The sequence below is a fragment of the Nycticebus coucang genome, chromosome 10 (assembly GCF_027406575.1).
Source record: "Nycticebus coucang isolate mNycCou1 chromosome 10, mNycCou1.pri, whole genome shotgun sequence".
NCBI classification, from domain to species: domain Eukaryota; kingdom Metazoa; phylum Chordata; class Mammalia; order Primates; family Lorisidae; genus Nycticebus; species Nycticebus coucang.
This window is the reverse complement of record NC_069789.1, coordinates 101,936,936-101,948,180: the sequence shown is the minus strand read 5'-3', so window position 1 is coordinate 101,948,180 and position 11,245 is coordinate 101,936,936. Positions and strand designations below refer to the sequence as shown.

Here is an 11,245-nt window from a genome sequence, read left to right as displayed (position 1 = left end):
TTTCATTTCTTGGTTTCTATTCAATTCCAAGTGTCTATGTCTGTGTTATTGTGCCAGTACCATGCTGTCTTGACCACTATGGCTTTGTAGTACAGACTAAAATCTGGTATGCTGATGCCCCCAGCTTTATTTTTATTACTAAGAACTGCCTTAGCCTTATGGGTTTTTTTCTGGTTCCATACAAAACGCAGAAACATTTTTTCCAAGTCTTGAAAGTACGATGTTGGTTTTTTGATAGGAATGGCATTGAAAAGGTAAATTACTTTGGGAAGTATAGACATTTTACAATGTTGATTCTTCCCAACCATGAGCATGGTGTGTTCTTCGATTTGTTAATAACCTCTGCTATTTCCTTTCTTAGGATTTCATAATTTTCTTTATAGAGGTCCTTCACCTCCTTTGTTAGGTATATTCCTAAGTATTTCATTTTCTTTGAAACTATGGTGAAGGGAGTTGTGTCTTTAATTAGCTTCTCATCTTCACTGTTATTGGTGTATGCAAAGGCTACTGACTTGTGGACATTGATTTTATATCCTGAAACATTACAGTATTTTTTGATAACTACTAGGAGTCTTGTGGTTGAGTCTTTGGGATACTCTAAATATAAGATCATGTCATCAGCAAAGAGGGAGAGTTTGAGCTCCTCTGCTCCCACTTGGATTCCCTTTATTTCCTTGTCTTGCCTAGTTGTATTGGCACTATGTTGAATAGTAAAGGTGACAGAGGACAACCTTGTCTGGTTCCAGTTTTAAGATGAAAAGCTTTCAGTTTTACTCCATTCAGTAAAATATTAGCTGTGGGTTTGTCATAGATAGTTTCAATCAGTTTCAGAAATGTGTCACCTATGCCTATACTCTTCAGTGTTTTAATTAGAAAAGGATGCTGGATTTTATCAAATGCTTTTGCTGCATCTATTGAGAGGATCATATGATCTTTATTTTTGCCTCTGTTAATATGGTGGATAATGTTTATGGACTTATGTATGTTAAACCAGCCTTGCATCCCTGGCATGAAACCTACTTAATCATGATGTATGACTTTGTTTTTTGTTTATTTTAATGTTGTTGTTTGGTTTTTTAATTTCAACCTTTTCCATACAGATTTTTTCTTTCTCAATTTTTCTAGTTTAATTACAATTTCCCATTGCTGCTTTTTTCAATAACGAGAACTTCATTTTTGCTAGTGTTTCTTCCCCTATTATTTGGTTTTTCACCCAATTTTATCCTGTAAAGTTTTCTTTTTACTTGTTTTGATTTGATTTATAGTATTTTTGTCTTTCCTCTCTACTTGGTGGAGTTGGGGTACTGTATCTGATCAGGTTAGCAAAGAGCTGCTAACCTCAAGGGAACCACCCAACAGGGCACCCCAGAGGTTGGGGTTTTTTTAAGGTTGTGTCAAAGTACCCTACTGTATACCTATATTGCTCTGTCTCCCGCTTTCTGTGTCTCTCTTCCTTTTCTCAATATTCGTTTTACCCACCCCCTCTCCTTTCTCTATTTTTTTTTCTTTTCACTCATTTCTCCTTTATTTCATACCTTTCTTGCTCTTCAACCTTCTCATCCTTCTGGTCCTGTACCAAAAGAACTCATCAAACCCTTAGTCGATAGGCACAAGAACTTAAAGAGCAAGAGGAAGTGAAAGGAAAATTAGGGCAAGGAAACAGAAAAAAGAAATCACTCATGAGGAAGAATCAGCAGAAAACTCCAGGCAACATGAAGAACCAGTCAAGAACAACCCCTCCAAGGGACCATGAGGTAGCTACTGCAGAGGATTCCACCTATAAAGAAATGTTAGAAATGACAGAAAGGGAATTTACAATACACATGATGAAAACAATGAAAGAAATGATGGAAACAATGAAGGAAACTGCTAATAAAGTGGAAAATAACCAAAAGGAAATCCAAAAACAGAATCAAATAAGAGATGAACGATATGAAGAATATAGAAAGGTTATAGCAAGCTGAAGGAACTGAAACAGTCAATTGGGAACTTAAAGATACAATGGAAAGTATCAGCAACAGGTCAGACCATGCAGAAGAAAGAATTTCAGAGGTAGAAGACAAAGTTCTTGAGATAACTCAGATAGTAAAAGAGGCAGAAGAGAAGAGAGAGAAAGCAGAACATTCACTGTCAGACTTATGGGACTTTATGAAGCGTTCCAACATACGAGTTATAGGAATCCCAGAAGGGGAAGAAGAATGCCCTAGAGGAATGGAAGCCATACTAGGGAATATTATAAAGGAAAATTTCCCAAATATCACCAAAGATTCTGACACACTGCTTTCAGAGGGATATTGGACCCCAGGTCACCTCAACTCTAACCGAGCTTCTCCAAGACACATTGTGATGAACCTGTCCAAAGTCAAGACAAAAGAAAAGATTCTGCAAGCTGCCAGGAGTAAGCGCCAGTTGACCTACAGGGGCAAATCCATCAGAGTGACCACAGACTTCTCTAAGGAAACTTTCCAAGCAAGAAGACAATGGTCATCTACCTTTAATCTACTTAAACAGAATAATTTCCAGCCCAGAATTCTGTACCCTGCTAAGCTAACCTTTAAAATTGATGGAGAAATCAAATCATTTAGAGATATACAAACATTGAGGAAATTTGCCAAGAAAAAGACCAGCTGTACAGGATATACTTCAACCTGTTCTACACACTGACCATCACAATGGATCAGCAGCAAAGTAAGAACTCAGAAGTTGAAGGACAGAACCTAACCTCCACACTGATGCAAAAGATAAAACTAAGCAATGAACTCTCACAAAATAAGATGAGTAGAAAACTACCACACTTATCAATTATCTCAATAAATGTTAATGGCTTGAATTCCCCACTGAAGAGACACAGATTGGCTGACTGGATTAAAAAACACAAGCCATCCATTTGCTGTCTGCAAGAAATATACCTGGCTTCAATAGACAAATTAAAACTCCAAGTCAAGGGTTGGAAGACAATTTTTCAGGCAAATGGAATTTAGAAGAAAAAAGGAGTTGCAATCTTATTTTCAGGCACATGAAGATTTAAAGTGACTAAAGTCAAAAAAGACAAAGATGATCACATTATATTGGTCAAGGGAAAAATACAAGAAGAAGACATTTTAATTCTAAATATTTATGCATCCAATTTAAATGCTTCCAGATTCTTGAAACAGACCTTACTCAGTCTGAGCAATATGATATCCGATAATACCATCATAACAGGGGACTTTAACACTCCTCTTACAGAGCTGGACAGATCCTCTAAACAGAAATTAAACAAAGATATTAGAGATTTAAATGAGACCCTAAAACAACTGTGCTTGATAGACGCATATAGAACACTCCATCCCAAAGATAAAGAATATACATTCTTCTCATCATCCCATGGAACATTCTCCAAAATTGATCATATCCTGGGACACAAAACAAATATCAACAGAATCAAAAGAATTGAAATTTTACCTTGTATCTTCTCAGACCATAAGGCACGAAAGATGGAACTCAACTCCAACAAAAACATTCGACCCCACACAAAGGCATGGAAATTAAGCAATCTTCTGTTGAATAACAGATGGGTGCAGGAAGCAATAAAACAGGATATCATTAACTTCCTTGAGCATAACAACAATGAAGACACAAGCTACCAAAACCTGTGGGAGACTGCAAAAGCAGTTTTGAGAGGAAAATTTATCGCCTTAGGTGCCTATATTCAAAAAACAGAAAGAGAGTGCATCAACAAACTCACAAGCCATCTTATGAAATTAGAAAAAGAAGAACAATCTAAGCCTAAACTCAGTAGAAGAAAAGAAATATCCAAAATCAAACCAGAGATCAATGAAATTGAAAACAAAAGAATCATTCAGAAAATTAATGAAACAAGGAGTTGGTTTTTTGAAAAAATGAATAAAATAGATAAACCATTGGCAAGACTAACAAGAAACAGAAAAGTAAAATCTCTAGTAACCTCAATCAGAAATGATAAAGGGGAAATAACAACTGATCCCACAGAGATACAAGAGATCATCTCTGAATACTACCAGAAACTCTATGCCCAGAAATTTGACAATGTGAAGGAAATGGATCAATATTTGGAATCACACCCTCTCCCTAGACTTAGCCAGAAAGAAATAGTGCTCCTAAACAGACCAATTTCAAGCACTGAAATTAAAGAAACAATAAAAAATCTTCCAACCAAAAAATGCCCTGGTCCAGATGGCTTCACACCAGAATTCTATCAAACCTTCAAGGAAGAACTTATTACTGTACTGCAGAAATTATTCCAAAAAATTGAGGAAGAAGGAATCTTCCCCAACATATTCTATGAAGCAAACATCACCCTGATACCAAAACCAGGAAAAGACCCAAACAAAAAGGAGAATTTCAGACCAATTTCACTCATGAATTTAGATGCAAAATTTTTCAACAAAATTCTAGCTAATAGATTACAGCATGGCCATTTTGAGACTCTGTGTCTACTTGTCACAGGACGGATAATATAAAACCAGTCCTTCCTCTGTTAAACGTGGTGCTTGGGTGCTCTTTCTCCCCATTGGGCCTCGTCTTCCCGCATCACCACTTGTGAGACTGCTAGATGAGAAGTTTCTAATATTGGAATTCTTTTCAGCTATTGAAATTGTAAGGAAAAAAAAACACGTTATTTATTTATGTGTACAAATCTATAGGATGCAATGAAAGCTTTGTCATGTGGACATTGTGCATAGCAGCGAAGTCAGGGCTTTTATTATATCTGTCACTCAAATAATACATATTTTACACAGTGAGTAATTCTCATCCTCCACTGCTCACTCTACCCCTCCCCCTGTTATTCTGATAAAGATCCTTACTGGAAGGAAGCTGTTCATTTTCTCTGACTTACTGAGCAGAAATGAAAGCTAAGCCAGTTGACGGGAGGAGTCTCTGCACTGTTTTACAAGTGCTCTCTCCCTGGGGCAATAGCACTCTGTGAGACAGCTAGCACTCCTCCCTTATTAAGTGACTTTATCTGGGGTCTTTTCTCCTTGTTATGTTTGGAAAAAACTTCTTTTTGGAAGGACTTTAGAAGATAACATCCTGCAGCTCAGCTTCTGAGAGCTTGCCTGATTTCCCTTTCTACTCAAAACACATATTGCTTCCTGCATTTCTGAAGATCTCAAGATCTGGACTACATTGGAGAAATTTTCAGGGAGGTGAGTGCAGTGGTTTCATTTAGGTAACTAGGAAGGAATCAGTATTGGTGCTTCCTGGTGGAGGGAGGGGAGCAGGGGAGTAGGGCTGACAGGAGCTGTACTCTCGAAAGTGAAACCTGCCATTTCTTGATTCTGCTCTTTCACTTCCTCAGAAGGATGATAAACATTTTTTTTTTAATTTCATCACAACTGAGGTCTGAAAAAGTGGAAATGCATTTGAAACACAGAAACAAGAAAGGGTCCCCGCAAGCTTTAATGGCCAAAAAGACAGTAAATTTGGAGATCAGGGAGAGTAAATCTCCCAAATCTACTCTGCTTTGGTTACAAACACAGCAGTTTTTTATAGAAAGTTACAAAGAAAAAGGCATCTAGAGAATTATAACTTAATCCAAAACTTTTTCTACAGCAACATCAGAGTAACATTTACTCTAACAAGGAACACTATCTTTTCCGTCCTGGTGTTGATACTCTCTAGGACTGTTTCCTCAGTTCCTTAACATATACATCTTTATGGTCTGGGTCTGGTAGTTGGCGGGACCATGGAAAAGGAATGTTGCATATTTTTGCATCTATATTCATTAGTGATATTGGTCTATAATTTTCTTTTCTTGTTGGGTCTTTTCAAGGTTTGGGGATCAGGGTGATGTTTGCTTCATAGAATGTGTTGAATAGTCTTCCTTCTTTTTCTACATTTTGGAACAGGTTGAGTAATATAGGTACTAATTCCTCTTTAAAGGTTTGGTAGAATTCTGACGTGAAACCATCTGGTCTTGGGCTTTTCTTTTTAGGGAGGTTTTGTATTGTTGATGCTATTTCAAAACTTGATATGGGCCTGTTCAACATTTCCACTTGATTCTGACTAAGTCTTGGAAGGTGACATGCTTACAAGTATTGGTCAATTTCCTTCAAATTTTCATATTCCTGAGAATAAAGTTTCTTGTAATATTCATTAAGGATTTTTTGAATTTCTGAGGAGTCTGTTGTTATTTTGTCTTTGTTGTTTCTGATTGAGAGATTAGAGATTTTACTCTTTTTTTCCCAATTAGGTTGGACAAAGTTTTATCTATTTTATTGACCTTTTCAAAAAACCAGCTTTTTGATTTATTGATTTGTTGTATAATTCTTTTGTTTTCAATTTCATTTAATTCTGCTCTAATTTTGCTTATTTCTTTTCTTCTACTGGGTTTTGGGTTAAAATGTTCTTCCTTTTCCAGTTGCTTGAGATGTCCCATTAAGGTGTTAACCTCCTCGCTTTCCGTTCTCTTGATGAAGGCTTGCAGTGCTATAAATTTCCCTCTTAGGACTGCCTTTGCAGTATTCCAGAGGTTCTGATAATTCATGTTTTCATTGTCATTTTGTTCCAAAAATTTGGCAATTTCCTTCTTAATCTCATCTCTGACCAACCTATTATTCAGCATAAAGTTATTTAACTTCCATGTTTTTATATGACTATGCAGATTCCTGTTGCTACTGAGCTCAACTTTTATTCCTTGGTGGTCCGAGAAGATGCAAGGAATAATTTCTATTTCTTTAAATTTACTGAGGTTAGATTTGTGACCTAAGATGTGATCGATTTTGGAGTATTTTCCATGGGCTGATGAGAATTATGTGTATTCAGTTTTGTTGGGAAGAAATGTTCTGTAGATGTCTGCTAAATCCAAATGTTGGATAGTTAGGTTTAAATCTAAAATTTCTTTGCTCAGCTTCTTATTGGAGGATCAATCCAACACTGCCAAAGGAGTGTTGAAATCTCCAACTATTATGGAGCTGGAGGAAGTCAAGTTCCTCATGTCTGTTAGAGTTTCTCCAATAAATTGAGGTGCATTCTGGTTGGGTGCATAGATATTAATAATTGAAATCTCATCATATTGAGTATTACCCTTACCATTATTTGATCTTTGACAAGCCAATTAAAAACACTCAGTGGGGAAAAGATGACCTATTTAACAAATGGTGCTGGGTGAACTGGCTGGCAACCTGTAGAAGACTGAAACTCGACCCACACCTTTTACCACTAACTAAGATTGACTCTCACTAGATTAAAGATTTAAACTTAAGACATGAAACTGTAAAAATACTAGAGGAGAGTTCAGGGAAAACCCTTGAAGAAATCAGTCTGGGCGAGTATTTTATGAGGAGGACTCCCAGGGCAATTGAAGCAGCATCAAAAATACACTACTGGGACCTGATCAAACTAAAAAGCTTCTGCACAGCCAAGAACATAGTGATTAAAGCAAGCAAACAGCCCTCAGAATGGGAGAAGATATTTGCAGGTTATGTCTCCGACAAAGGTTTAATAACCAGAATCCACAGAGAACTCAAACGTATAAGCAAAAAGAGAACAAGTGATCCCATTGCAGGCTGTGCAAGGTAGTTGAAAAGAAACTTATCTGAAGAGGACAGGCACACGGCCTATAGACATATGAAAAAATGCTCATCATTCTTAATCATCAGAGAAATGCAAATCAAAACTGCTTTGAGATATCATCTAACTCCAGTAAGATTAGCCTATATCACAAAATGCAAGACCAGAGATGTTGGCGTGGTTTTGGAGAAAAGGGAACACTTCTACACAGCTGGTGAGAATCCAAATTAGTACATTTCTTTTGGAAAGATGTTTGGAGAACACATAGAGATCTAAAAATAGATCTGTCATTCAATCCTATAATTCCTCTACTAGGCATATACCCAGAAGACCAAAAATCACATCCTAACAAAGATATTTGTACCAGAATGTTTATTGCAGCACAATTCATAATTGCTAAGTCATGGAAAAAGCCCAAGTGCCCATCGATCCATGAATAGATTAATAAATTGTGGTATATGTACACCATGGAATATTATGCAGCCTTAAAGAAAGATGGAGACTTTACCTCCTTCACGTTTACATGGATGGAGCTAGAACACATTCTTCTTATTAAGTTATCTCAAGAATGGAAGAAAAAGTATCCAATGTACTCATCCCTACTATGAAACTAATTTATGGCTTTTAAATGAAAGCTCTAACCCATTTATAACCTAAGAATAGGGGGAAGATAAAAAGGGACGGGGGGGAAGGTGGGCAGAGGGAGGGTGAATGGTGGGATTACACCTGCAGTGCATCTCAAAAGGGTATATGTGAAACTTAGTAAATGTAGAATGTAAATGTCTTAACACAATAACTAAGAAAATGCCAAGAAGTCTATGCCAACCAGTCCGATGAAAATGTGTCAAACGGTCTATAAAACCAGTGTATGGTGTCTCATAATCACATTAATGTACACATCTATGATTTAATAAAAAACAGATGCTTGGGGGTGGGGAACAAAAACAAAGCAAGCACATCATCTTATCTTTAGCAGAAACAAGACCATACTGCAATTCTCAATTCTCATGAAGAAGTCTGTTTTCTTCCTTCAGTGTTCCCTTGGTCTTCTTTCCATGGTGGGCTGTGAAGCAGTCAGAATAAAAAAATACTACTGAGCCATGCAACAATTCACGAATTCTACTTCAAACAGAAACATAGCTCACTGTTGTCAAAGCTGATATGTAGGAACAGACTAGTGCCTTGGAAATTCTTCAAATAGCCTTGTGAGGTAGAAGCCCCAGTGAGGTGGGGGAAGTTAGAACTAAATCATGAGCGTAGCAGTCATTAATTTAGCCCTTGTGTCTTACGAATTGTGCTAGTCAATCTTGAAGGATTGTTTTGTTGACACTTATTTATTATTTGGTATTTGAAATACATTCATTTAAAAAATAAAAGTATAAAAGATGAACGAAGAAAAGAAAAGGAATGTTACTTAAGCAAGCTGAGGGTGGGGATCACAAGTAGTCTTCTAATTTTAAATACTCCTACTTTGTAAATAATCTAGAAATAACGATAAAAATAAAAAACAGTAAAAGTGTACTTTGGAGAATCACTTTCGTTTCCTGAGACATTTCTCTTTGATTTAGGAAATCAGTATGTTTACTTTCTTTATCCTCAAGTATCTAAAAGAGAAACTTAATATGTTTTTTACCATGATTTTATGGTTAGAATGATTTTATGTTCACTATGATCAAAATATGAAAAAGGACAAAATAAATAAATACTCCTTGCAGGAGGCTAACAAAAACTTTAGCATCAAACCTGAAAGGGGAGGCACTCCACCGGCAAAGATCTCACAGACCACCAAGGCTTGTAGAAAGTTTTTTTTTTTTAATTTTTAAAAAAATTAAAAGTTTTTTTTTTCTTTCTTTTTTATTGTTGGGGATTCATTGAGGGTACAATAAGCCAGGTTACACTGATTGCAATTGTTAGGTAAAGTCCCTCTTGCAATCATGTCTTGACCCCATAAAGTGTGACACACACCAAGGCCCCACCCCCCTCCCTCCTTCCCTCTTTCTGCTCCCCCCCCATAACCATAATTGTCATTATTGGCGAGGGAGGGATGCTGCAGAGCAGCACCAAGGAGGAGAGAAAAGAAGAGAGAGGGGGGAGAAAAGAGAGAGAGAGGAAAGGGGGGGAGAGACAGAGACTGAGAGAGACAGTGAGAGAGGAGGGGAGAGAGAGAGAGTTGTTATATAGGTTCAGTTAGGGGCAGTCTTAGAATGGTGATGGGAGGGCAGAATAGCCAATAAGGAGTTACTACCCTGGCCAGAAGAGGCGTTAGGGGCAGGCCATAGTTAATCTTGGTCTGTAGAAAGTAGGAGTGGCTTTTCTGGGGGCAATTACTTAATATTCCTCCCTTCTTGATTTATTAAAAAATAGGGGGTTGGCCTTGGGATAGGGGAGGTAGAGTTCTCTCTTCTGTAGTTTCTTCCTGCTGAGAGAAGCTCCTAGTTTCAATTGGTGAATTAAGAATTTTTCTGTTGGTAGGATGTAAGTGGTGTTTAGGAAAGTCTTGTGGTTCAGAGTAGCTTATTTCATTCATGAAAAACAGTTTCTCTTGTTGTAGGTTTGGAGTATCAACTGAGTACCTGTGGGGATAACTTTGAGAGTCGAGTTTGAATAAAACAAGTTATTGAGTAGGAAATGTTAGCTGTTTCTGTGTCTATGTTAGCTGTGATTTTCACCCTTGTTAGTAAGGGAAGTTATGGCAACTTGGGAGGTTCATGTTTCATAGGTTGTTGGATAGAGAGAAAGAGGAGGCAATAGAATGGATTTATTTTCTGTAATAATTTTAAAATTAGGTAGTAACATAACTATGGAACAGAGACTCTGAATGTGGATGGGGGAATTGGGTATAATTTTTTCCCACAGAGAAACTGGAAGGAAGGATGGCACTTTCTGTGTAACTTCTTTTTTTGGTTTGAAAGGGAAAGTTACTATATTAGAGCACTTTGATGGATTTAGGCCCGACAGGGGAGTGGTGCCAATAGGGGAGTGCTGCCGGTGAAGTTAAAGTAAAGAGGGTATGACTGGATGACTTGATTGAGGTATCAAAAGGTTTAGTTTCATGTGTGCAAGTTGTTAAATTAAGAGATGTGGGGTCTGAAAAGTTGAGAGATAAAATGTTAGGAATTATGATTGGGGCAATTTGAAGTTTAGTGTGTAAGAGACCTTGAAGATTTAATCTAACTCAGTATCCCAGTTTATATTTAGGGTGATGTTTTAAAAGCGAGTCTGTTTGTAAGATGGAATTATAGGTTAGATTAAGATTTAGTTCGATAGAGAGAAAGAGGGTGGAGAGATTGAAATTTCGGATTTTGGCTAATTTCTTCTTTTAAAATTTGACAACGAGTTTTAATGATTTTGAAAATATCTGTTAAAGGAGGGGTGATAAATTTTGGTTTTAATACTGTGACCTTCCAGGGGGCTATGGATTTTCAGCCCCAATAGGCATATCCTTTTCTACATTTTGAGTTAGGATTTTGAGTACTGCAAGCGTATATTTGGAGGGTGTAGTTTAGATAATAATGTTTGCCTAAAGAGACAAAGGTATATGAATTACCTTTAAATAATTTACATATGGTGACATTAAATAATATATTAGAGTGATTTGATTTTCTAGTTAATGTTTTGTTAATAGAGGTGTGATATGATTTCCAGGTGTTAGACCATGAGTCGATGTGTAATTTTCATGTTTCTTCCCAGTGGTTAGAGAGTGAGAGAAGTT

At 36.9% G+C, this 11,245-nt stretch overlaps 1 protein-coding gene across 3 annotated transcripts in view; it reads left to right on the top strand.

Annotated features, from left to right (window-relative positions):
* The first annotated feature begins 4,216 nt into the window (after positions 1–4,216).
* Positions 4,217–11,245, top strand: part of LOC128596035 (mucin-3A-like) — a 33,859-nt gene continuing 26,830 nt past the window's right edge. For all 3 annotated transcript variants that reach the window (XM_053605377.1, XM_053605376.1, XM_053605378.1), the window contains exon 1: positions 4,217–5,168. The gene's annotated coding sequence lies outside the window, so the exon portion shown is untranslated. The remainder of the gene's footprint in view (positions 5,169–11,245) is intronic.